This window comes from Neofelis nebulosa, chromosome 13 (assembly GCF_028018385.1).
Source record: "Neofelis nebulosa isolate mNeoNeb1 chromosome 13, mNeoNeb1.pri, whole genome shotgun sequence".
NCBI classification, from domain to species: Eukaryota; Metazoa; Chordata; class Mammalia; order Carnivora; family Felidae; genus Neofelis; species Neofelis nebulosa.
In genome coordinates, this window is record NC_080794.1 from 24,218,375 (window position 1) to 24,246,350 (window position 27,976).

Here is a 27,976-nt window from a genome sequence, read left to right on the forward strand (position 1 = left end):
ACAAAACCTGAAGGCAAAGGAAAGTTGTACCAGGTTCATGAAGGGAAATCTTTGGAAAGGAATTTTATGGGTGGTAAATATGGACTAAGTTTGCCGTCTACGGATTTTACTACACTGATATAAGTTTAAAATCCTGTTTTCTTATGTTTTGGAAAGACAAAGTTTTCTTGGATTGTTGATCTGCTCTTCATAAGAAAATGTAAACAAAGTTTTGTTTTGTTTTTTTCTTTGTCTTTTGTATGCCAGGAAAACCAAAGCTTTGGATATGTTCTTTGTCAAGTCTGATGACTTAAACTGAAAACTTCTCAATGGTAAAGGAGTTAGGTTTTGCTAACAACTATAAAATGTTCCCTATTTGCCTTTGGAATCTCGTCTTGCCATCTCGGTTAAATATCAACTTAAATTTTATTTTTTATCATTTATTTTTGAAATACAGAGAGATAGAACATGAGCAGGGGAGGGGCAGATAGGGAGTCACAGAATCTGAAGCAGGCTCCAGGCTCCAAACTGTCAGCACAGAGTGTGACGTGGGCCTGGAGTTCACAAACCACGAGATTATGACCCGAGCTGCAGTCAGATGTCTAACCAACAGAGCCACCCCAATGCCCCAATAATTTAAAGTTTCACATCGGAAATGATCTGTAATTCTATCTAGGATGTGCTCTATCACTTCCTAAGGCTTGAACGAACTTTCCCAAGAATTCAATTGTAAATGAAGTCTTTTTGACCAATTAGGCTTTTTATGTGGCATGTATGCTAAGTTGCTTGAAGAAGCGTTGTCAATGGTAAACCTTAGGTTCTCTTGCTTGGGTTAATGCTGTAACTGCTCAAAGACAGGCAATGCTCAAGTTTTAATTGGTTCTGCTCTAAGGTCTTCACTTGATATTCTTTGTATCACAGTGTTATGTGCCACAGAAAGAACCGAATGCCCTTGTCAGTTGCGTCATCCTGAAGTCTCATCAGATCTTTAACACTATTTCTGAGACTTTAACACTTGGTATTGTTCTTCTCTCACAAAACCTTTTTGGTCTTGTAGGAAACTCACAAAAAAACACTTTTAGGAGAAATACAAGAATTTGAAAACTTTCTGGCCTGGATAGGCTACAAAAATTCAGTCTGGAGATACCTTAGAAGGGTTTCCAGCAAAATACACTTTCAAAGATCCTTAGGATCAATGAGTCTTCTTGCAGAGTTTATGGAAATAAATGAGGCCAAGTTTTTCAAGTGGTGTTTTGCAAATGAATTAGTCTGGATGGCTACTTTTGGGCAATGAGGGTTTTTAGAGAGAAAATCTACATTTCAGCAATGCACATTTACAGATGTTAAATCCTAGGTGTCTTTAAATGTTTGCCTAAACTACACGTGAAGTAACCTTGAGAGATCCTGTCACAATACCACAGGTATGGACAACCTTGTTGTTCTGTGGGCATAGTAATAAGACCCACCCTGGGTATAATCTTTAAACAGCTTGAAAATGGGATGGGTTTCCTCAACAACTGTATGCAAAGTCTTTTCTCACTGTATACCTATCAAGGGACAGTGCTCTAGTATTCACTTGTAGCTGAGTTAATTTGTAAATCTCTAAGTATGCAAACGATGTCCTCCCTACACCTGATCTGGCAGTTACTCGAAACTCACCCCATATAAACCCCCAAGACCTGGTTTTTTCAAAGGATGGAATCTCATGCAACGGGGGATTTAACTCTGAAATAAAAAGCCCTTAATGCATCATATTATGTCTTCCTACTGCAATCATTTAGAGGGGCAATCTTCATGGGCTCCCGTATAGAAACAAAACCTCTACCCACTTTACAGGAAGTCAGTGGGCAAACGAATGTGCCTTCTTATTCCGAGGAACCTGAACGAGACCTCAAACCTCTCTTAGGATGGTCCCACCTTTCTTTTTCACTTTCCTTTCTCAATTCATACTAACATTTCCTTCTTACAGATGGGCCATTCGAAGGATCACTGCAGACATTTGAGTTCCCAACTGGAAAGACCAATCGGATTCCTGCTGCCTGTTCCCACTTCCATCTGAGGATGCTTCAAACCTCACATCTAAAAACCTCACTGGCAGCACTGGTAAACACGGGGTTTGGAATCTGATCTGACAAAATATTGTGTATACATTCTAGATTACCACCAAGAGAATTCTGGATTTCTGACTGACATGAATACTTAAATTGATGATTTAAACAATGCCTCTCTTTCCTTTAGTGACTGGCTACACTCCTGGACTTGAGCATGTCTGTCAACTACCAAAGGACTTTGGGCTTCTCTCTTGTTTTTCTAACTACACTTTGCAGGGTTCTCCCATGGTTATCTGCCTGGTGCCGACTCCATCACTACAATTACTTGCCAAACGATGAGACTTTCTACTCAAGAAAGCCCACTTTGAATTCAGCTGCCGCTGCCTTTTGTAACTCTTTTACATGTTACTTAAGAAACCAATAAGGATCCATATAGGTTAGGACGACTTACGCCTCTACCCAGTACAACGAAGCTACAGAAGATGAAACCTTCTACCTTCATCAATCTTCAAGGTTTCAGGGTTGACGTTATTCAGTGAGGATATGATGAGGGAGCATAAGGCAGACTGAGGGATAAAGCACAAGCTAGCCCCTCTTCCCACCCTGGGGGGGATATTATTGTTTTTCTGTGGACACTCTTCACAACCCAAGTAGAGGGAAAAGGGGCTTAAGCACTTGCCATGGTAATGTGTGATACAGCAAATGCAAATGAAATTCCCTTACTGCCTATAGCCCACTGACAAGTCCCTGAAATGGACAGAGTGAGCTCCTTCTAGAAGCTCAGCTGCTCAATGATGGTGATGACACTTTGCTAGGGTCAAAAGACAACCTTAGCGTAACATTATCCCAACAACGAGGGCCCTGCAGGTCAACTTCTATTAATTCAAATGGCCCAAGATATAAGCTGGCAGTCTTACTCCAAGCTTAAGCACCCCCGATATATATTCAATGCATCTCATGACTTGGGTTTTATTAAGTGGCATTTCCCTAGCCACACTTAGCCCCTCAAGGTGCTGAAAACTTGCTTCCAACACTGCTTAGCGACTTACCCTATCCCTGATGCCCTGCCATCCTGATGGTGTGTAATAATGAGTTATCCTTCAGGACCCCAGTGCAGTTCTTCCTGCATGTGGGTTCTGTCCCCATCATTTAATAAAATCACCTTCTTTTTATGAAAGGTGTCTTAAGGAAATCTTTCTTGGTCTTGGGCTATGGACCACCTCCACCATCACTGCCATTCTTCATCAGTTTGACAACAGAACACCAACCATTGGTGGCTACAGATGCCTTCACCATGCAGAGCAGACACTTCATCCATTGGCAATATTCTTCAGGATGTGCCACATGCCAGACACCGCCCACTAAAGCACTGCTACAGCAGAGCCACTCTCCAAATACCTGAGGGCTAACCACAAGCCAGAAGCTGGTAACTAGGTGTCACAACTGGCTTCAAAGGACAGGGCAACAAAAGCCAGTGCCAGAAAATTTCCACCCCTGTCTGAAGAAACAGTGCAGGAAGTCTCCCTTGGTACTAGCCCATACATGGTTCTTACTCCTGAGGCAACCATTCTGTCAGGATACTGTTCTCGTTCGTTGCTTCATTGCTCTATCGCATTCTCTCGTGTTAAGAAAGAACTTTGGTCTTCTCTGTATCCTCCATCCTTTTGCTCTTTTCCAAAAAAGTTCTCCCTGGTGTCCACTCAAGACAGTGTCTCAGAACCATTTTTTCTACTTTTAACTGGAGTGTCAGGCTATATTCTTGTCACTGCGGGATCCCTTCGGCCACAGGATCCCTCAACAATTGACTTTCTGCACTGTGTGGACAAAGTTAAGCCCAGGGCATTTCAAATTGCCCAGGAGGAATGCCTATGTGGAGTCAGGGTCACCGATATTAGGAGGGAGCTATCCTCTCTTCTGGGATAAGAAGCATGTGGAGGTAGATATTTCCGTCTCAGCTTGATTCCATAATGTGGTGAACTGAAACACTTTTGCTCTGTTTCTAGCCATTCTGCTTATCCTGACCATAGGGATAACCCTGTATTGGGTCTCAGGCAAGGACAATGAGGCTGTCCCCCACATAGTGTGTGCTGGCCACTCCTAACCAGCTCTGAATCTGGTCTGTGCTAAACAAGAGCAATCAGTTTCTGAGATCCCAAAGGAAGGATTGCCTTCCTGAGAGTACATGGTGTTTAGTTGGCTGGTATAAGAAATAATGGCTAGCCAACTTGTTTCCCTCCCTGGCCATTAAAGATAATTTCATTCTGAAGACCAGTTGGTTCACCATGGGCAGGATTCTCGAGGACTTGCTTAGCACAGAAAGAGACCTTTCAAGAATTACAGCACCTCAGCCCTGTTCCAAACATTTGAGCATTCGCCTGCAACACAAGCCTGTTACCTTGGAATCACTGTCATCTCTATCCACTGACAGGATGGCAAGGGAAAACAGTGAACTCCAGAAGCTTTCCCTCTCTTTCTGAAGTAAGAACTCGGGCATCTTGCTATTGGGTTCCCACTGTAGACGACAGAAGCTTTCCTTTGCCCCACTCTTTTTTGTTTCTTATCTATCTGTATCTTATTCCTGGGATGATCATCTTTCCAGGGAGTTGTCCTAGTCATTTTACCTCATTTTCTGGACCACATTCTTCCCTGGGGAACACCACCAGATAGCTAAAGCAGAGTTAATACCTATCCTACTCAATGTGTTCTAAAGAATAGAAATGAAAGGAAAACTTCCAGACTCATTCTACGAAGACAGCTTTACCTTGACTCCGAAACCAGAGACCAAGAAAAAAAAGACTACAGGACAATATGCCTGATGAATAAGGATGCAAAAATTCTCAAGAAGATACTGGCAAATCAAACACACAGCATATGAAAATAATTATTCACCATGGTCAAATGGGATTCCTTCCTGGGCTATAGGGCTGGTTCAATATTTGCAAATCAATCAATATGATATATCACATTACTAAAAAAACAAGAACCACATGATTCTGTCAAAACAGGCAGAAAAAGCATTTGACAAAACACAGCAAACTTTCTTAATTAACACCTTCACGAAAGTTGGAATAGAAGGAACATACATAAGTACACATGATAAAAGCCATTTATGATACAAGCCCGCAGCTAGTATCATCCTCCTGGGGAAAAAATGAAAGTTTTCCCCCTGAGATCAGGAACATGACAAAGATGTCCACTCTCACCACTGTTGTTGAACGTAGTTTTGGAATTCCCGAAACCAGAATTCACACAACAAAATGAAATAAATGGCATCAAAATGGCAAAGATGAAGTCGAACTTTCACTCTTCACAGACCACATAATACTCTACATGGAAAACCTCACAGACCACACCAAAAATCTCCTAGAACTGAAACATGAATTCAGCAAAGTCACGGGGTACAAAATCAATGTACAGAAACCCGTTGCATTTTCATACACGAATAATGAAAAACAGAGAGATATCAAGAAATTGATCACATTCACAATTGCGCCAGCACCATAAAATATGTATAATCTAAATAACAAAGACACCTATCCAAAGATATAAAAAAATTATGCTGAAAACTATAGAATGGTTATGAAGGAAATTGAAGAAGACACAAAGAAATGGGAAAATCTTCCATGTTCGTGGATTAGAAGGATAAATATTGTTAAAATGTCAATACTACCCAAAGCAATCGGCATATTCACTGCAATCCACATCAACATTGTGTCAGCATTATTTTAAAGCTAGAACAAACAATCCTAACATTTATATGGAATCACAAAAGACCCCGAATATCCAAAGTATTATTGAAGTCTAAAACCAAAACACGATGCATAACAATCTCAGAATTTAGCTTCTGCTACAAACCTGTAATTAAGACAGTACGGTATGGGCACACAGACACACAGGCCAATGGAATAAAATATAGAACCCAGAATCAGACCCAAATATATATGGCTCACTAATCTTCCACAAAGCAGGAAAGTGTATCCAATGGGAAAAAAACAGATTCTTTAACAAATGTTGTTGGGAGAACTGGTAACAACATGTAGAAAAAAGAAGCTAGACCAATTCCTTAGAGATACCTCAAAATAAACTTAAAAAGGATAAAGACCTGAATGTGAGACAGGAATCTGTAAAAACTCTAGAAGAGAAAAGACAGACCCTCTCTGACCTCATCTGCGGCAATTTCTTACATGACACATCTCCAAAGGTAAGAGAATTAAAAGCAAAAATGAACTATAGGGACCTCATAAAGATAAAAACCTTCTGCACTCCAAAGAAAACAATAAACACAAAAAAGGCAACAGATGAAATGGGTGTATTTGCAAATGACTTATCAGACAAGGGCTACTATCCAAAAACCTATAAAGAACTCACCAAACTCCACATCTGAAAACAATCCAGTCATGAATTGGGCAGAAGATATGAATAAGCACTCTTCTAAAGAAGACCTACAGATCGCCAAGAGACACCTGACAAGAGGCTCCTCATCTTGCTCTCAACACCACTACTCTTCACGGAAATACAAATCAAAACCACACTGAGATTGCACTTCACATCAGACTGGGGGAAATGAAAAAATCAGGATACTATAGATGCTGAAGAGGATGGGGAGAAACAAGAAACCTTTTGCATTGTTGGTGGGAAAGAAAACTGGTGAGGGTGCTCTGGAAAACTGTGGAGATTCCTCACAAAATTAAAAATAGATGTACCCTATGACTCAGCAAAAGCACTGCTAGAATACAGGGGACTCAGGAGTGCTGGTGCATAAGGGACTGGCACACCAATGTTTATAGCAGCATTTTCAACAGTAGACAAATGATGGAAAGAACCTAAATAGCCTTCAACTGATGAATGGATGAAGAAATGGTCGTTTACAAACATAATTGACTAATACGTGGCAATAAAAATAAAATTTGTAGCAAAGTGGATGGAACTGGATGGTGTTCTGCCACGTGAAATAAGACAGAGAAAGATACCATATGTTTTCATTCATATTTGGATGCTGAGAAACTTAGACCAGGGGAAAGGGGAAAGGGGGAACAAATTTACAGAGAGGGAAGGAGTCTTACCGTAAGAGAGTCTTAAATACTGAGAAAAAGCTGAGGCTTGATGGGGGGTGGGGGAGAGGGGAAAGCGGGTGATGGCCATTGAGGAGAGGACGTGTGGGGATGAGAACTGGGTGTTGAATGGAAACCAATTTGACAATAAATTATATTGAATACAAGAAAAAGGAAAAGATGCTCAAAGTCACTCTTCATCAGAGGACTACAATTAAAATCCACACTGAGGTGACCCCTCACATGGGTCAGAGTGTGCCTCTGTGTGGGCAGTCAGCACTGCTGCTTTGCTTGGGACACAGTGTGTCTTCCAAAAACGACAAAGGGCGGGGGGGGAACTCGCACTTTGGGAAACATGGACAGTCAGGAACAATGAGGCTCCACCATAGCCCAGGGTGTCCCGAACCTGGCCCATCAGTAACATCGGGGCTCGTACATGCTCTGGAGCCCCTCTCGGTGGCCAAGAAGGGGGGTGAGGGAGAGGCTTGGAAAGAGCACATATGTGGGTTATGATTGCATGGAAACCCACCCATGCATCTTTTGGGGGGGGTGTTTGGCCTCTTGGCTAGTTTTTTAGACAGTTTTAACAAACGTGAGAGGAAGCTCCAGAGATGTCACACACATTCCTGCCCTCACTGCTGCAAAGTCTCTCCCAGGAGCAGGTATTCGTACAGCCCTCTGAGGCGAGGCCTTTGTTAAAACCCAAAAACTTTGCTGACGTGTGTCCATGCCCAAGGAGCACAGCTGAGATCAGGTTCTCTTCTGACGTTGTACCAGAGTGCGTGCGGGCGGGTGTCTGTTGATGAGTCTCCGTCGTTGCAACTTACCACTGGATGGTCTTCCTGCCCTGAGGCAGCTGATTCTGTGTGTGCTGGCCCCACAGCACATTTGCCAGGCGGAGAGGTGGGCGGGAGGAGAGTGGGCTCCTGAAGGCAGTAGGAAGGCTCGCGAAGGCTCCTGAAGGCTGTAGAAGGCGAGAGAAGTGCTCCCTGAACGTCCCTCTTCTCGCTTGCTAGATAACTTCCAACTACGAGGATGTCACCTTGGGGCCCCTGCTTCTCAGAAGGCGTCCCCATCGAGGCAGGTGAGTTCTGCAGAACACCTCGACACAAGGACTCCCACAGGGGTCACAGTGCCAGCCATGAGAAGCCGGGTGGCTCAGGGCCCCCTGGTTCTACTCATGCTGGGACAGCATTTGGCCACCCTCGGGAGAAAGTACGGACTGTCCATGTGGATGCCCACAGGCTCCCATCAGTTGTGGTGGCCGCTTTCTGGTGGCGGGTTCGGTGTGTGGGGCGCTCGGGGGACCGTAAGGGCCCTTCTCACTGCAAGAGGCTGCTTCTGGGAGGTTCTCCCGGTGCCTGCCTCAGCTGCTACTGTGGTGTGAGAAGTGTGCCGCCTGCCCACACCAAGGCTGTCGGAGACCGTCCCGCCTTGTCTGTTACTTGGCCCCGCACAGGCTGCACATGTCCTGTCCCCCGAGGCGGCTTTCACCAAAAAAAGTCGCCTTAGGCCCTCCAGTCCTGTGGGCCAGGCCTTAGAGAGTTTGGTGAGCTGGGGAAACCCTATAGAAATTGGGAAGTTGACGAGAAGGGGAGAGTGCCCTTTTTTCCCTGGGTCAGTGTTTCTCAGACTCGGTGGTGTCGGGACATTTGGACATCAGGGGATTATTGAGGGCCCCAGAGAGCCTTTGAGTGTGGGGGTTGTGTCTCTTGATCTCTACTGTGGTGAGGTTAAACCGAGAATTGAAGCGGGCACCTGGGTGGCTCTCTGTGTTAAGGGTCCGACTCTGGCTCAGGTGGTGATCTCACAGTTGATGGTTTAGAGCCCCATGTGGGGCTCTGTGCTGCCAGCTGCCAGCCTGGACTTGTCTCAGATTCTCTGTGTCCCTCTCCCTCTGCCCCTCCCCTTCACGTGCCCTGCGTCTCTCTCTCAAAAACAAACATTAAGGAAACCAAACCAAATCCGAGCATCTCAGATGTGATGAATTCACTTAAAGACAATAAATCAGTACTTATTTACGTACTCATACCTTTCATGGAAAAAATATGTACATTTTCAGAACAACACTGTGTAGAAGCGTGGCATTTGCTTAGTGCAAGATCTTTATTCTTCCAGCTGCTTCTGCATTCAGTGTCTTGTGGCCAATTATGTTTAGGAAGGTGATGTGGACTCCCCCAGATGAACAGCTGGAGGCGAGTAGGGTGTGGCGGTAGCTCCTCTGGCGTCTGGATGCTCTTTCCTGATTCCGCACTCAAATGGGTGGGGCTTCCTTGCTTCTCTTGGGGGTTAGCTGCCCCCACAGAGCGGCCTAGTTGTGTGGCACGCGGTGGACGTTTGGAACATCCTAGGCCACTACTTTCAGCTGATCTTCCATATTTTTCACTCAGCGAACACATTCTTGGAACCACCACCTGGATGAAGAAATGGAAACTTACCGTGCTTCCTACCTCCTACTGACTCCCACCGAACGTCCCCCAAAGGTAACCACGGTCTTGACTTTCACCGGCAATTGCTTTGGCTTGTTCTTCGCTTCATGCTGAGCTAACCCTTGAGCGCTGTGTGTGCGCAATGCACCTGCTTTCCTTGTGTGGCTCTGCTCGTCCTCCCTTGCTGTCAAAGTCCTAGTGTGTGAGCACAGAACGGTTTATTCTTTCTCCGGTGGGTGTTCCGGTTTGTGCAGAGGCTGCCTGCAGATCCACATGCATCGTATTGGGTTGCCTTGGAAGAGCAGGTCATGAATGGTGGCACGTGTGTCTTTTCCCCACGAGCAACAGAGTGAGGGAGCTCCCCGGTGGCTCATCCCTGGTATTGCCTTTTCTCTTGTGTTTCCTCTTTGCTGGGGCTCAGGTGTTGGGAGGTGTGGAGTATTCATGCTGCTCCCGTGGGACCCAGGAAGCAAGTGCTTCTAGGCCACTTGCATATTTCTTTTGTCAAATATTTGCCTTTTGCAAGCCACTTTGTGATTGTTTTGTGTGTTTTGTGTTTTGTCAAAAGAGGTCTTTCTATGAGTGTGGAATATATCTGTGAATGGCAGAATTTTTCATATTCTTGTGTATGTCTGCCTTTCATTCTCCCAGTGTTGCCTTTTGTAAGTTTCTTTTGTTTCTTTCCAGTAGTATGACCATTTTCACTTTTCTTGCCTTGAACCAGCTAGGGCCTCCAGTACAGTGTTAAAAGGAAGTGGTGAGAGTAGGTGTCCTTGTCTCCTTCCAGATAGTAGAGAGAAGGTTTTCATTATTTTTGTATATATTTTCTAAAGTTTGTTTATTTATTTATTTATTTAGAGCACATGCATGGGAAGGAGACTGAGGGGGGAAAGAGAGGATTCCCAAGAAGAGTCCACACTCTCACCTGAGAGTCTGATGCAGGGCTCAAACCCATGAACCGTGAGATCATGGCCTGAGCTGAATCAAGAGCTGGAAGCTTCACCAACTATAGGCCACTCAGGAACCCAAAGAGTTCAGTATTTTACCACTACATATGACACCAGTGGCGTTACTGGTAGAGTGGTCTATCAAAATTTGAAAATTCTCTATTTTTAATTTTCTAAGATTTAAAAATCATCAATGAAATAATGACTAAATTTTCTGAGAAGTGTTTTGTGCATCTTTTGCAAAAAGAGATTTTCTTTTTAATGTTTTGGCTTAACGTAAAACAACTCTTGACCTTCTAGAATAAGCAGAACCTGTTGTCTCTTTTCATTGGATTCCATTCTCTTTTCATTGGATTCCATTTGTAACTATTGTGCTTCGGATTCTTGCATCTGTATTTGAGAGTAGTGGGTGTTCACTTGCACCCAATTGTGCTGTCTTTCCTGGGGTTTGAGGTTAAGGTCCTGCTGGCCTCCTAAAATGACGTAGGTAGGAGCACTCCTTGTGCTTTCCCAGAAGAATTTTTTTGTATGTTCTTTATTTTTGGGAAAAAGTGATAGGCAAACCTGCTGGTGTTAGGTTTTCCTTGAGAGAAGGGATTTCATAACAGATTGCTTTTTTAAGTGGAAACAAGATTTTTCCGATTTCCCATATCTTCTTTTTTCTAGATAAGGCATTTTGTTTTCGAAGAATTTGCTCAGACTTCCCAAACTTACCAAGAAATAAGTGCAAACTGGTTTATAATATCCTTCTTATCTGCAGCATATGTTTTGATATTTACTTTAGCAATCCTTGATAGAGGTAAATCGTGCTTTGTCCCTTTCTCAGACAACCAACTTTGACTTTTTTGATTTCTGACATCTACTCTTTGTTTTCTGTTGCATGGATTTCTGCCTTTTATTGTTCCATCTATGTGGTGATTTCTGTCCTTTCTTGTAGTTCTAGAAAGAAATCCTTCATTTGATTTTTAGCCTTTGTTCTTTTCCAGTATGTGTATTGTATTTGCTTATTGGTGTGTTGATTCATTTTAGAATGAGAGCATGAGCAGGGCAGAGGGGCAGAGGGAGAGAGAGACAGAGACAGAGACAGAGAGAGAATCTCAAGCAGGCTCCTCACTCAGTGAGGAACCTTGCTCGGGGCTCGATCTTGTGGCCATGGGATCAGGCCCTGAGCCAAAATCAATAGTTGGTTGCCGAGGGACTGAGCTATCCCTATGAGATATGTATTCTAAAGCTATGAGTCTCCCTTTAAGCACAGCTTTCCTGATCTCACAAGTTTTGATAAGCCAAATGTTTATCTTTTATGTGAAACTATTTTCTAACTTTCATTGTGGCATTTTTTTTCTTAATTCATCACAATGTTTAGTAGCATAACACCTTGATGTTTTGGGATATTTTCTCGTTCTCTTTGTGCGGATTTCTAGCTTAATTCCATGAAGTTATCTGTCTCAGTGTTTTGGTGTGGTTATAACAAAATACCATAGACTGGCTGCCTAATAAGCAGAAGAAGCTTCTTTCTTATAGTTGAGGAGACTGGGAAGTTCTCAAGGTCAAGGCGTCTGCAGATTCAGAGTCAGGTGAGAATCAGCTTCCTGTTCATCAACAGCTTGCTTCTCCATGTCCTCCTGTGGTGGCAAGGGTGACAGTGCTCTCTCAGCCGCCCATGACTGGTCATCACCGGAAGTCTCCCTGTCTTCATACCATCACTTTGGAAGTGATGAATTTTGGGGGGAAAATGAACTCTTCATTGAATGCAAGCCCTAAATATGCCCTGCAGTATTTCAGTCCTTTGAGATGAGATGACTTTCCTAGTGGCCTAGCATATATGAGTTTTCATGAACTGTTCTTTGGTCACGTGAAAAAAATATTTATCAGTAAGATATGCAGTATTTCTATATTTATAGGTTAGATGAAGTTTGTTAATGACAGAATTCAGATTTTAGTAACAACTTTAAATCAAGTAATAGACGAGAATGAGTTTAATACTACTAACAATCATATCACAGTGTTTAGCTACTGTGAGAAAAAACTAATGAAAGATTTTGCATTCTCTTTTATGTTGTCTTTAAAATGTGGTGTGCATTTTATACTTTCTATACATCGCAGTTTGGAGGAGCCTCATTTCAAGTACTTATAATAAAGTACGTGACCGCATTTTGGACAGCCCCATCCCACTCCCTTGATTTTTCTGTTGTTGTCAGTTCTGTCCGATACTGAGAGATGTTATTTCGAGTCTCCCATCGTGCTTATGGATGTGGCCCTTTTCTATATTTGTCAATTTTTCTATAGTTTGACATTGCATTATCAGTTATATGCAAGTTAGTCTTGTTTTCTTGGAAGATGGAATTTTAATCGCAAATTGTTCCTCTTTTTCTCTAGTAGAGCTTTTTGCTATAGAGGTTATTTTATTGGAGGGTCCCAGTGGCCACATCAGTTTTCTGTTCGGTAGGGTTTGCCTGGGGATCTTTTACTTCCACCTGTCTGTGATCTTACGTTTTAAGGTGTACCTTTGTGACCAGCGTAGGCTTAGTTTCCTTTTAATGAATTTGATAGTCAATCTTTTGCTTGGAGTATTTGAGTACGTGTGACTGATATGTTGGTTTACACCTACCATATTACTAGTTTCTTCCTGGTCCCACCTGTTATTTGTTCTTTTGGCCTCTGACCTTCCATTAGAAATATAAGGGATTTTTATCAACTGATGAATGGATAAAGAAATTGTGGTTTATATACACAATGGAATACTACGTGGCAATCAGAAAAAATGAAATATGGCCTTTTTAGCAACGTGGATGGAACTGGAGAGTGTGATGCTAAGTGAAATAAGCCATACAGAGAAAGACAGATACCATATGGTTTCACTCTTATGTGGATCCTGAGAAACGTAACAGAAGCCCATGGGGGAGGGAAAGGAAAAAAAAAAGGTTAGAGTGGGGGAGAAAGCCAAAGCATAAGAGACTGTTAAAAACTGAGAACAAACAGAGGGTTGATGGGGGGTGGGAGGGAGGGGAGGGTGGGTGATGGGTATTGATGAGGGCACCTTTTGGGATGAGCACAGGGTGTTGTATGGAAATCAATTTGACAATAAATTTCATATATTAAAAAAAAGAAATATGAGGGATTTTTGAAATGTACACGTATCTGGTAGGTAATTGGAATATATTTCTAGAGGCAGGTGCATTTTAAACTGACGCCCGCCTGATTCAGGACTTGGACTGCTTCCTTGACACTGCCTTCTCATTTTTCTTTTCTTTGTTTTAATATTTATTGGTTTTTTGAGAGAGACATAATAAAAGTGGGGGAGGGGCTAGAGAAATGGAGACACAGAATCTGAAGCAGGCTCCAGGCTCTGAACCATCAGCACAGAACCTGACACGGGGTTCCAACTCACAAACCGTGAGATCGTGACCTGAGCCAAAGTCGGACATTCAACTGACTGAGTTAACCAGGTGCCCCTGCTGTTTCCTTTGATATTTGAACCACAGTGAACTCTCTTTCACCTTTTTTTCGGTAAAATTTTAAAGTTTTAGATGGATTTTGGCATAGTTGTCATTGTTTTGTGTCTTTAATGATTGTTAAGATTTGTTTTCATAGTTAGCCTTTCTGTTGGGACGCTGTTCTGGAAACCTTGATTTTTCCTATATCTGTCAGAGACTAGGTTTCTTTTCTTTAACGACGTGTTTTAATATTGTTTTTAGTTCGTTTGTGTAGTTGATTCCTAATCTTAGTTTTTTGTTTGTTTTTTCTCTTTTTGCTTTTGTTTTGCCTGGAAAATATCTTTACCTTGTCTTCACTTTGAAGGTTTTTATTAGGTAAAGACTTCCAGGTTGGTGGTTATTTTCATTCAACATTTTCTAGATGACAATCCATCATCTGGCTTCATTTGCTTTCTGGAAACGTGAGCTGGTAGTCTTGTCCCATGGAAGGCGGTATCTTTTACCTCTCATGACTGTTAACATCTTTTTGCCTCAGGCATTCTTTGTGGAGTCATTGTCATGGTTCTTTTATGAGTTTTGGAAAGTTTTCATTCTTTGTAGGGATCTGGTAACCCCCATTCTGTGTTTTCTCTACTTTGAAGGTTCTCATTGGACACTTCAACCATATTTTGTGTGTCTTTTGGGTTTCTCTATTGATTTTTTCTCTGTGTATAGTCTAGATAAATTTTTACATACTTATCTTCCAGTTCACTGTGGCTCTCTTCACTTGTGGTTAGTCTGATATTAAGCCCACATAGTTCTTAACCTTACTAAAAAAATTTTTTACTCTTATTTATGTTGGAGAGACAGAATTTGAGCAAGGGAAGAACAAAGAGCTAGACACAAATACCGAAGCAAGTTCTAGGCTCTGAGCACTCAGCACAGAGCCCAACGCGGGGCTCAAACTCCCGAATCACGAGATCACGACCTGACCTGAAGTCAGATGCTTAACCAAATGAGCCATCCAGGTGCCTAGAGTTCTTAGTTTTAGCTCTGATAATTTTTAGGTTTAGAATCTGTTTTGATTCTCTGAAAATTTCCCATTTGTCAAGTAGGCTTGTTGGACAGTTGACCTTTGCATCCCGTATTTCCAGTCGGTGTGTCTCCCCTTGATCTCTTTCTGTTCTTTCTTCTTTTGGTCTATATGATGTAAAACCTGGCTTTTTAAAATGTTTATTTATTTATTTATTTTTCAGAAAGAGAGAGTACACGTCGGGGTAGAGGATGGGAGGGGAGCGTAGAGACTCTTGAGAGGCTCCATTCTATCAGTAGAGAGACCAACACAGGGCTCACACTCACAAACCTGAGTCGAAACCAAATTTTGGTCACCTAAACGAGTAACCTGAGCTATCCTTGTGCCTTTCCCGGTTTTTTTTTCTTTTTTATTAAAATAATTTTTTTAATATTATTTATTTTGAGAGAGAGGTAGAGACAAATCTTGAGCATGGGAGATGGAGACAAACAGGGAGACACAGAATCCAAAGCAGTCTCCATGCTTTTCAATGTCAGCACAGAGTCCGACACAGGACTCAAACCATAAAACCGTGAAATCATGACCTGAACCAAAGTGGGATGATTAACCGACTGAGCCACCCAGGCATCCCTTTTCTTTTTTTTCTTTCTTTTGTTTCTTTTTTTCATTTCTTTTCATTTATTCTTTTTCTTTTCTTAATTTCTTTTTTAAATTTTGTGTTGGACATTATGGAGAAGCATAGAGGCTCTTCGTGTGCTTGCTTTTCTTCAGCCTTTCATCCCACACACACTGAGTGTGATGGTTATTGAGCTCAGTCAGGCCTGAATGACTTGTCACCGGGCCTCTGTCTTTGTAAGGTTCAGTGTGAGCGGGGCTCAAAATGTTCACCACCCCCGTGTAGTCCTCCAGGATGTCCATCTCGAGGCCTGGAGTGTCTTCCAGGACCCCTCTTTGGGGCTTGGTCCAAAAGCCCAGGTATTTTCTCCGCAGCACAATGAGATTATTGAAGGCTCAGCTTCTCAGGCAGTGTTTGCCGAGTGCCGGGGTAATTTTCTGTGCCTCCCTGTGCTGTACAGTGTTGGTTATCAGTGATTTTCTGCTTGTCTGTTTTGTTTCCTTTCCTGCTCATTGGTATATTGCCTCAAATCCCTGAAGAAATTCAGAATCCTCAAATTCCTTGAGGGAGAGAGAGGACTCTGAACATTAGAGTTGGCTCAGCGGGCTTCCCTTTTGTTGGGGTCTCAATCCTTCCAGTTGTGACTGCCTCAGTGTCTCCTTGATACCCTCAAACATGCTTCAAATTGAAATCATCTTTCCTAGTTCATGATAGGTTGACTAACAGACTATTCACAAGTATAAGAGCAGGCGGGGAAGAAAGAGAAGTCATAGTCAACATTTTGCTCAACAGCATTTGTTGCAGGAGAAAAAGAAACCCTGTAGTCCTTGCCTAGTACCCGTCGTTCTAAAATGGCCAGTTTGCTCATCCTCAGCCAGCGTCCATTGAGTGGTGATGTTGTGTCTCAGGCCCCCCCATGCCACCGCCGCTGCCCTCCTCCCCTTTCATGTGCTTGCCCAGGGCAAGCATTGCAGTGACGGGCTGGATGTGGCAAAGCAGGACAAGGAGGTGGATGGGGTGACACTTATTCTGTGAGTGTTTGATCAGTTTTGGCTTTTTAAAAAATTTTTTTGTAATATTTATTTACTTTTGAGAGAGAGAAAGTACGGACAGAAGGGCAGAGGAAGGGAGACCCAGAAACTGAAGCAGAATCGGGGTGATTTGCCCCTCAACTGTACAGTGCAATCCCGACAACAAGGGTTTCTGGGTTGGTGCACCTGCATCATCTGCACAGACACAACTAGGCACCCTTGTTGAGCCCCTTTGTGACCCTGCACCATTGTGGTAGTTGGGATCTGGCATCTGTGTTCCTCGGAGTCGAAGGTGGAGGCACATCTGAGCTTATCTGAAAGAATGATGCAGTTAGGAGGAATTTCTTGCGCACTGCCGTTCAGGAAAGGCTTTTTCTGGAGAGGTCCATCAGTATCTGAGTCTAACAGAACATTCTCCAAGCAGTCTCACTCTGGGGCCAAAGGCCAGAATCAAGGAGAAACGTGGCTTTGTTTTAAGCTATGGAAGCGGAAGTGGAGTCAAGTGAGGCACCATGCCGTTGGTGTTGGGCAGAAACTTCCCTGTAAGGAATTTGGTATTCAGAGAAGGGCCTTGGGTCATTGTGTCCTCAGGGGAAAGGACTGACATGATGTTAAAAATTTTAAAAGCTGGTGCTGTTACTGTGTGGATAGTGTGTTGGGGGGTGACACGACTGGAAGCAGGGTAGACGCCATTGGGTAGAGTGGCTCCTATTGTGTGGGTTGAGCTATAAGATTTGTGCTTTAGGCAACAGGTACACCCGCCTCATATCACCCATCACATAAAGCACAGGACAGTTTGTGTCTTTATACCCTACACAGAACTACGTAATATTGAAAAGCAGTGTGTGTAATAGTTACCTGGGTGAGTACAAGGTGTACACTAAAGTATTCACCTGTTTATTGAGTGCATGGCAGGTACTGTTCTAAGTGCTGAACACTATGTGCTGCAGGTACCTCACCCAAAGACGTATGTGGTTTTACAGAGAGCAATAGAAGGGCATGGGAGTGTGTGGTTTGGTGGAACAGGGGGAACGTGTGCACAGTGCTGCTGCAGGATGGCTGATTTTGTCACGAGTCTGAGTCACTCAGAATTGGGGAGGAGATTCTTCTTGGGAGGTTCGGCTGCCCTGAATTCTTCTTCATCCACCCCCCTCTGTCTCTTGGACACCTTTCCGACCACCTCATAGTGAAGCTCCATCTGGGTGGGTTGTCGGCTCTTTGAGTTCCACATGGGCCACAAATCTGCAAACATCTCTGCCTCCTCTTGTGAACGTAGCAGCTTGTTACCTGGTCCGGTGGTCAGAAGCCAGGGAGATGGCTTTGCCTCTTTCCTGCTCTTCCCTCTCCCTGCTGGTCCCTGGGTACTGTGTCATGGAGCTTGCATGTCTCAGAGGCCATGTGTGAGGTCCCTGGAGATCTGTACCCTGTCTTCACTTGGGTGGACTCGTGGAGGGACCGAGTCCTGCAGTCCTCCCTGCACCTGCCCCACTCGCCTCTCAGCAGCTTGGCTGTGCTGGGAGCGCCTCCCGCTGTGCAGAGATGCCGACATCTTGCCCCATCCATGTACAATACGCCACGATCTCTGAGAAGACGGCCTTTCTTCTGAAACTGTGTCCTGCCTGTTGGCCCTTTGTGCTGGCTTTTGCTGAGCAACTTAGTAACTAATTCTTTTGGGGAAACAGGTTTGCTTTGTGTACAAGGAACCTCCAAATTACTCCTATTCTGTTCCTGGGTGGCTCAGTCGATAAAACGGCCAACTTCAGCTCGGGTCATGAACTTTGTGTTGGCGAGGTAACCCCCGAGTCTGGCTCTGTGCTAACAACACAGAGTCTGGAGTCTGCTTTGAATTCCTTGTCTCCTTCTCACTCCGCCCCTCCCTTGCTGCTCTTTGTCTCTGTCTCTAAGAAATAAAGAATAACATTTAAAAAATTAAAATAAAAAAATTCTATTTTACTTTTTTCTGTTGACAATGGTAGTGCTTTCTCCATTTTTCCCCACGGATGACTACAACTGATCCTAGAAAAACTTGGTTCTTGGTTTTAAATCCTGCCCACAATTGAAAATCCATGTATAACTTCCTCACCAGAAATCTTAAGTGTTCAAACTCTCCTGTTGTCCAGAAACCTTAGTAGAAACACAAAAATTCCATTAGCACTTGTATGTTTTATGTCATATATACCATATTCTCCGAGTCAAGGAAGCTATGGAAACAGTTACATAGAAAACAGGTTCACAGCTCTGTGCTGTATTCATACCTAAGTTTTTTCTCCATTTTGTTTCTAGGATAAATTTTCTACCAGAACTCGCATCAGTGTTGACTTAGGTTACACACTAAGCTGTTTTTAAGTGTATCTCCAGAACTAGTCATCAGAAATGGAGGAATTAGAAAGATTCCTGTATATTTACATTGTTACATGCGTAACCATGCATTAACATTGAAGAGTGAATACTTCATGATTGCTTAATGTAATCAGTACACTTGCTACCTCATGGCCTAGGAGATACAGGGGTGAATGAATTGTTATAAAGCTTTTCTAGCCTGCATTTTACAGCCATATTCCTAATAGAGTCTGAACACATTGTTGTATTACAAAAAAGGCCTGTGAGAGTAGGCTGAGAGGCATTTTCTCCAGGCAGGTACAGAGACAGGCATGCTACAAGGTAATGTCATTTTTTGAAAGACTACTTATGGAAAACACATTATTCGTTTTATATCAGATCTTATGTCCCTTATGTCCGTGTGTGGGTAGGTTGTCCAAGTGTGCAAAAGTCTCACACATGATGTTCCTGCTGATAAACCCTTAGGTGGTAGTGACACACATGCGTCTCGGGTGGACTGGCTGCATGCTCCCTCGATTTTCACGCACAGACGTGTGCATGGCAGGTGAAGAGATTCACTGAGCTCCTTGGTAAGGATTTGCTGTCTGGAAAGTGAGGGTGGGTCTCACAAATGTCCTGATGTGCAGACCTGCATGGGGTGGGGAGGACCCGCTGGATGGGGCAATTTTGGGTCTCAGGGCCTGGCTGTATGTGGTGGATGCGGGCAATGTCTTTGCAACTTTTCAGGAGGGCCTTCCTGGCTCAAGTCTCCATAGATGGCTGGCTGGCTTTAGTCCCAGCGCCCTTGTCATGGAATTGTCCATGTGGTAGAGTAGCTGAGACTCTGCCGGATCACAACTGGTGGCAGCAGGCTTTCCAGCGATGCCACTTCCATTCAGCTTTCCTCGACATCTGGGGTTTTTCACCAGATCTCCTCTCTGTGCTGTCTTCTGTGACACCCTCTGGGTTTTTCTCTGCACTCTTGACCTTCTTTAGGATACACATTTTGAATCTCTGCATCCCCCAAACCTTTTTCGTATTTTTTTTTTTTACCATAATCAGAGTCTCATTCTTGAGTTTCCAGATAGGCTGTGACATAGGTCCTGTGACCACGTCATTTGGACAGTTTTCTGTAGCAGGGATTTCTTTATTGTGTTGGCCTTGACGTAGTTTATAAAAACATCCCTCGGAATCTTCCTTTCATATATTTCATCTGAGGTTGTTCTCTTTGGTAGCAATGACCGTCCTTCTTGTAAATGGCATTTGTCATGAGCTTCAGATGTCCTCGTGGCCCCTTCTCCGCTGGTTTACTTAGACTTGCTGCCCTCCAGAGCGAGTGAGCTGCCAAGACACGTTTGATGGTGACCCGTGGGGTTCTGGGTGGCCAGGACATTGTCCAGTGTCAGTGGAAATTTAGAGGACAGTCCCTTGTTTTCAGCCTACTTCTTCAGTTGAGGGACAGAGCCAGGATGGAACTGGTCCAGGGAAAGGGCTCTGGATGTGCAGCCAGACCACTGGCCACTGGCACTTGCCTTAAGGACCCTGGGGTGAGCTTCCTACACAGGGCCAGTCGCCCTGATCATACCCAGCCTGTGTCCGCTCAGACGGTAGCTGCTTCACCCCTTCCTACCCAACATCATTGTGCTCACTTGTCTTTTTCGTGAATAAATGTCCTTTGTGGCAATTTCCCCCCGACAGGGCACCTCCTTCTGCATGAAAAACCTGTGCAGTCAGCCATGGTCTCCTCAACTGATTTTCTTGGGTTTTTCACTTTTGTGTTGGAGTGGTTGACATGCGGTGGATTGTAGTTCCTTCTCTGCAGTCATCTCTGGGGCGTCTGGGAAACCGTGTACTTCCTCTTCGTGGTAGAAGCTGCTCTTCCTATCCATCTTGACCATTCTAAAAGCCAAACCCCTTTCTAAAATCACCAAGCTATCCTGTGCCTGCATTGAAATATTCCAGTTTTTGATCATTCCCTTCCTTCTGCCTTAACTTGTGATGTCAGGACTTGTCTTTCCGTTTGAGTCGAGATTGTAGGTGTGCCCGTCTCATAACATTAGTACCTCCATAGAGATACCACATCTTCAACACGAGACAAAAAGATGTCTCACAAAAAGCCCCAGGTTTTTCAGGTGCTGGGATAGCCGCAGCGAGAGCTTCGAGAATTTCCCTTTCTTTCACGCTGGCCGGCTGGCAGCTGCAGCTGTGGGCCTCAGTACATGTCAGGCCATTCAGCCTTTTCTTGTCATAACATGATTCTTCTCTGCATCTCGGGAGCACGTCCAGCATCCTTACGGACACATCAGACGGGTCCCAGGGTGTAATCCATGGTTCATGGTATTACGCTTAACACGGTGACAATTACCCAGGAACCATGAGATATCACGTTTCCTGTGGTGCTTGATTTACTGGAGAAATGAAGGGCTTACCAAGAGCTGATTAGCAGATTCGTCCAACACTTGAGGTGACCTCAATAATAACAGGAGGTGGTGCACACTTTCCCCAGAGGACAGCGTCTGCTACAGCTCATTTTATGCGATTAGGACTTAATCCTGAATTTCCACATTTGTTTGCCTTTCTCTTGACTGCAAATGGCATCTTGTGGGTATTGTCTGTTTCAATGCACAAGTTTTGGTAAGTTTTATCTTGTTAGTTTTTTATATGTTTTCAGGTATGAAATGCTATAATAGCCTAGTATCTGCATATATTTCATGGATTCAGACCTCCCTTTTAGTTACTATTTTTTGTTATTTCGAAGCTGCTCAGCTCATCTGCCACCCTTTCCAAATGTCACACATCTCCAGAAAAGTTTCCAATGAATTTATTGGAACAATATCTCCACATGGAAATGGGTTTGCACAGTTCTACATCAAGGATCAGAAAGGCTTCTGTGGGTTCACCTTGTCAAGTCAGATTTCAAGGAGTGTGTTCAGTTCTGTGGCAAAATTCCCATTGATTTGTAAAGGGTTAATTTATGAAGGACCTTGAAGAACGTCACCTGTTTATACACAGATTTTCTAGAATTGCCGAAGTCAACCACTCTTTATTTGGAATTTCAGTTAAGTGAAACTTTATTCCATTTGTCCTATAGCGAAAAAAACCTCTGGGGCGCCTGGGTGGCTCAGGAAGTTAAGCGTCTGACTCTTGGTTTCAGCTCAGGTCATGATGTCATGGCTCACGGATTGAGCCTTGCATCAGTCTCTGCGCTCGATTGACTGGAGAGTGTGCGTACACCTCCTTGGAGCCCACATGTACGCCATGTCCTGGGTGGGCGCACAGTATTGACGGAAGAAAAACCCCACGCGGTGTTGTAGGCCCTGGCATCTCTCAGAAATCCTTCTGCCAGAAAGTTTCCTGCTTGACTAAGGAAATAAGTCTTAAACTCTTCCTTTCGTCGAGTCGTACCATCATTTTTGAAGAGTCCATTCTGTATGGTTGACTTTGAGCCAGTTATTCAGGCTGTCAGCAGCTTTTGAGTCCCATTGTCTTTCCCCATTGCCGCTCCACAAACCTGCTTGCCAGACGAGGCCAGAGGCTGGGAGTGGGCAACAGCCTTCTCGGCCTGTTCCTGAGTCAGCAGATTTCCTCTGTCATAGACCTGCAAGGCACCTGAAAATATCTCTGTCCCATTGAGTCTCAGTTCCTACAAAAATCCCTGGAACTCCTGTGATTGGTAAGGAAGGGACTTATGTGTGTGTGCTACTTGAAGGTTGTGGGTGATTGGAGTAGGGTGAGTGGACTCTGGAGAACCACGGAAGCCCGGTGCGCTCTGGCTAACGACCCTCTCTGTTTCTCCATTTTTATCCCGTTTCCAACCCCAGGAGTTTGCAGGACTCACTGATGAGCTCACCATCTGCAAGGAGGAGCTCTTACAGAGAGAGGAAACCACAGAAATGAAGGCAGAGAGAAATAAGACCAGGGTCAGTAGGCGCCCTGCCAGTGTATTTACACACAGGACACCATTCTCTCCCCTGGTCCACATGTCCCAGTGGAGTTGGATGGGACCCATTTTTCTCAGACCTTGTTTGATCTGTGAGGAAAAGTAAGGCTATTTTAACATAATTGCTTGGGCAGCTCCCTACCTCGGAATTGAATTTAAGGGATTCAGACTTGGTTTTGCATTTGGTGAACTTGAGGCCCGGAATTGAAGGTGTTCTTGAAACACGGATTCTTTTTGCCTCTCCCGCTAGCTGCTGCTGGAACATTTGGAGTTCCTTGTCTCCAGGCATGAGAGATCTCTCCGGATGACGGTGGTGAGGCAACAGGCGAAGTCTCAGGCTGGCGTGTCCAGTGAGTCGGAGATGCTCATGGCCCTGAATTCTATGTTCAAGAGCCACAAAACGGAGGAAGAAATGGTGTGACTAGCCACAGCGGTTCTTGACTTGTGCACATAATGTGTGTGATCAGGCACACATTGCGTGTTTGTGTAACTGGAGTTTCCTTTTAAGCTTCTTGAATTCTTGTAAGAAGTCAGACCTCTATGGTTAAAAAACAGCGGTTGGTGGAAATGTGTGTATCGATTGGCTGGTACAAATTTCATAGTGTACTTTTTTCTGGGGAAGTTTTCTCTCCAATGTAAAATTGAAAGCTGTTAACAAGCAAATGTGTGAAAAAAAGCAACCGAGAAAGAGCTTACCAGTATTCCCTCATGTTCTATGAGGTGAAGGGGACCTTAGGGTAACTCTACAGTAAAGACTAACGAAAGTCCTCTGAGAACAAACTCAATCCCTTTGTTTCCAAGCGAGAGAGCAGTTACATGTGGTACAGAGGGGTATAGTTTCGTTGAAGATATAAGGGCTACATTCAGAGTTCAGCTCCAGACGTCATCACAGGATTTGATTGGAGGGGTTTCTTTTTTTCCCTTGTTTTTTAAACAAGACTAGCGGTGGGGCCCGTCCCTTGTTTCCCTTTCTGGCTTTCAAAGGTGCAGAGCTAGAGGAAAGAGCGCCTGGCTCTCCTCTCCAGTCTCGTGGTCAAGCTGGAAGAGGACCTAGACACCTCAGGGAAAGACCTCTTCATTTCTGAAGAAAAGAACACCAAGTTGCAGCGAGATGTCCGTGAAGTCAGTGGCATTTGAAATGGCCACGCCGTCGTCGAGCCAAACGTGGGGTGTTTTGTTCGGTCTTTGCCCAGTGTGTCCTTCATTTCCCACGGGTTTGAACTTGTGGAGTTTGATAGAAGTAGCAGCAGAATGGAACGTTACTCCGGGGCCTGGGCGGGCCGTCTCTCTATCTGCGTGGTTGAATCTGTCCTCCCTGGGCTCTCTCTTGCTGAGGTCTGGGGGGCAGGTGGCGGAGTGCCATCGGGTGTGGAGTGTGGGCCATCTGAGCTTGGCCCATGCCGTGCTCTCGGTCCGTGTTGGGAACACACTCGGCACGTAGGAACCAGCGTGTTGGTCTCAACTCGCTTCCGGGGGCACGACCGTGCGAGGGCGGCTCTGCCGATGGGCCATCACGGCCGCCTCTGCCCTCCTGCCCTCTGCCGTCCTGCCCTCCTCCCAGGGGTTCCATGCTCCTGGTCGTGGCGGTCAGAGTGAGCGAGGGGCAGCCCGCTGGTCCTGGTGTAAGGTCATGGAGGAGTGCGGCCGCTTCTGCACGTGTGGTCGTCGATGGGAATCTGATCATTGTCACAGAAACTAGTAAGGGTAGGATGGTTTCTCTGTGCCTCCTCCTGTCCCTGTGAGCTGCCCTTTGTGGACAGTCCCCGCACACCCCACCCCCAGCCCAGCAATGCCAACTCAGGAAGACCGTCTCAGACCCTCGTGTATGTACACATGCAGTCTGTTTAGTACCTTAGTGTAGGTGAGGTCATGTAAGAATTTAAAACAAAAGTATTTGCAGAAATTATATAACCCTTTCAGTAGAGTTGTTTGGCCAAGATGGGTGGAAACCCCGCAGCTGAGTTCAATATGCGGAGAATTCAATCATTTCTTAGGACTCATCACTTTCACTCTTGAGACTGCTGACATAAATTGCTTAGTAAACACAGAGGGCTGGAAGAGGAATCTCTCGGGTGGTGGACAAGAAAGGCAGGGCAGACGGTCTGGTTCCATTTGCAGTGTCAGATACCATGGGATACAATGTTGTTACAGGGTTAGGCTATAGAAGATGACTTCCAGTTATATGCAAGGTGGAGTTTGGCTTCCTTTTGTTAACACTGCTGCTTCATCTTTGTGGTAATTGGGTGAGATTTCATCCACCCTTTTCCCGGAAAAATGATGGTTGTCTTCTGGTGTGTGCCTCCACATGGAAGGCCCTGTACTGTGGAAAGCTCACTTGTGTCCGGAGGCAACCGAGGGAGGAGATTTTATGTCCGGGAGATTTTTTCCGGGAGATTATATTATCCGTTTGTCTTTGAACACATCGGAAAGAATAAGCCTGGGTAACTGAGTGGTCAAAATCCCAAGCAGCTTCCGCATTGTCGGTGCTGAGCCTGACACGGGGCCCCAACTCACAAAGCGTCACCGGCTGAGCCACCCAGGTGCCTCGAGGATGCTACTTTTCTCTTTGGAAATTAAGATTTCACCCTGTTTTTCTGTCTGGAGTATATTAATGTGTCATACACTAATTCTTTCCCTGTTTTTCCTCTGAAATACCTGCTGTAGGCCATGGCCCAGAAGGAAGACATGCAAGAGAGGATCACTACCTTTGAGAAGCACTGTCTCAGGGCACAGCATGAAGCCACCTGCCTGCACGACCTGAAGGATAAACTTGAAAACGAGATCGCAAAGAAACGCTCTCTGCATCATCGTTGGTTGCATTGAACTTCATTCCTCTTTTATTAATTACAAATGAAGTTAAGGACCTAGTCTCAGTGTAAAATTTTCAGGATGTTAAAATCTTGTGTTGAAAAACGGGGTTACTGGGGCACCTGGGTGGCGCAGTCGGTTAAGCGTCTGACTTCAGCCAGGTCACGATCTTGCGGTCCGTGAGTTCGAGCCCCGCGTCAGGCTCTGGCCTGATGGCTCGGAGCCTGGAGCCTGTTTCCGATTCTGTGTCTCCCTCTCTCTCTGCCCCTCCCCCGTTCATGCTATGTCTCTCTCTGTCCCAAAAATAAATAAAAAACGTTGAAAAAAAAATTTAAAAAAAAAAAAAAAAAAAGAAAAACGGGGTTACTTCAACGTCATGGGAATCTTTCAGATGTTATGTAAGCATGTTATGTTGCTACCCTCATTGATTCCTTCTTATGTGTTAACTGCACGTTACACTTTTGCTTGTTAGCACTCTTTCCAAAAGAGTGGTGAGGGGCCAGGAATTTGTAGGCAGCCGACCGTTTTGGTTAGTACTTGAGATCGGGGAGAATATCAGGTGCAGAAGCATAGTCTGGCTTGAGGATGCAAGACCCTGTCTTTTGGGAAGCCGCACGTCTCTTCCTTGGTTGTCTCAGGTCATCTGGCAGTAAAAAGGAAAACCTCATCCAGCTTCTTGGAAACAAAGTTTGCCTGGTGTGTTTATAAAATGTGTCAGTAGACACAAAATGACAATAAAAGTGAAATATTAGGAAGCCATTAAAATGACATTCAGGAATGCTGTTTGAGAGCACGTAAGGTGTTCCAAATCATGACTGTAAAAGGCAGATCGTGAAATACGATGTATACAGCAAGTAATTTATTTATTTGAGGGTTTTAAGGCATGATATCCGGTGAGTATACACACACAAAGCTAAACTCAAACAGAAGGAAGAATTTTGTGGGATTAAATGTTAACCTTGCAAGAACCTCACCTTATACATAATTTTTAAAAGGACTTTAGATATTTTTAATGCTTATTTATTTTTGAGAGAGGGAGCGACCGAGCGAGAGCATGATCAGGGGAGGCCAGAGAAGGAGGGAGGGAGACACAGAATCCAAAACGTACTCGAGGTTCTGAGCTGTCAACACAGAGCCCGAGGCGGGGCTTGAACCCATGAGCTATGAGATTATAACCTAGGCCGAAGGTGAACGCTTAACTGACTGAGCCACCTCAGAGTCCCTAAAAGTCCTTTAACAAAAAATCTCTTGTCTAAGTTTTCCAGGTTGAATTATTTTTCAAGAGTGAGAGTATTTTTGTAGAATAACCATACACTTGCAAAAATAACTCCTCTGGCATCAGGCATGCTCTCCGAACCTCTGTGCTGGCCGTTATGCCCACCTCAGAATGCCCTATGTAGTGAGCCCTAAGACAAGAGTCTATAATTATGTAAGACCGAACCTTTCTCTCGTTAACTTGTCAGGAAGAACAAGAAAGCTCCTCCAGAAGATGGGTTTTCTTTAATTTGTGGGAATTTTGTCTTTTATTTTTTTTTTTTTTTTAAAAATTTTTTTTTCAACGTTTTTTATTTATTTTTGGGACAGAGAGAGACATAGCATGAACGGGGGAGGGGCAGAGAGAGAGGGAGACACAGAACCGGAAACAGGCTCCAGGCTCCGAGCCATCAGCCCAGAGCCGGACGCGGGGCTCGAACTCACGGACCGCGAGATCGTGACCTGGCTGAAGTCGGACGCTTAACCGACTGCGCCACCCAGGCGCCCCAGGAAATTTTGTCTTTTAAAAGACTTCTCTGAAGATACTGAAGCAGAGCAAATACTTTGGCAAGACATGTTTTGCACAGTGAAATGAGGCCCAAGGCAATGGGTGACTCCTTGTAGAAAGGAAATGTTTACTCTGAAACACCTACCAAAAACATTGGCTTCAGTCAGAACTTACAGTAGATCTTTGCATTGAGATTTTGTTTCACTTTATTCAAAATGGAAAAGGAGAGAGAACTTGCTACATTTTGATGCTTTGTTTTCATTTCCTAGACTGCAGATCAAAACCGCCAGTTGCAAGAGAGCCTGGAGGTGGTGGAGCAGAAGCTGCAACAGACCCTGAGGAAGGCTAAGACGCTGCGGGAGGTGGAAGCCAAGCGGGTCCAGAGGGTAGCCGCCCTCTGCAATGTGGGGCCCGCCTTTCCTCCTGGGTTCCATGATGGGAATGTCATTTTCATGGCGGTTACTTTTTGTATCTTGATTATAACCGGTAACATCGCCGAAACAAAATCCGTTAACAAGGTGAGATCTCTTTTCGGTATTATTTTGAGATTGGAATGCTTTTCAAAAGGCAGGCATCATCCCCATTTTTTTCACCTCC

At 44.4% G+C, this 27,976-nt stretch overlaps 1 long non-coding RNA gene across 1 annotated transcript; it reads left to right on the forward strand.

Moving 5' to 3' along the window:
- Window positions 1-27,976, forward strand: LOC131492672 (uncharacterized). Its single transcript, XR_009252232.1, has 3 exons — window positions 1-199; window positions 9,472-9,564; window positions 27,649-27,976. It is a non-coding gene; the product is annotated as an uncharacterized LOC131492672 (long non-coding RNA).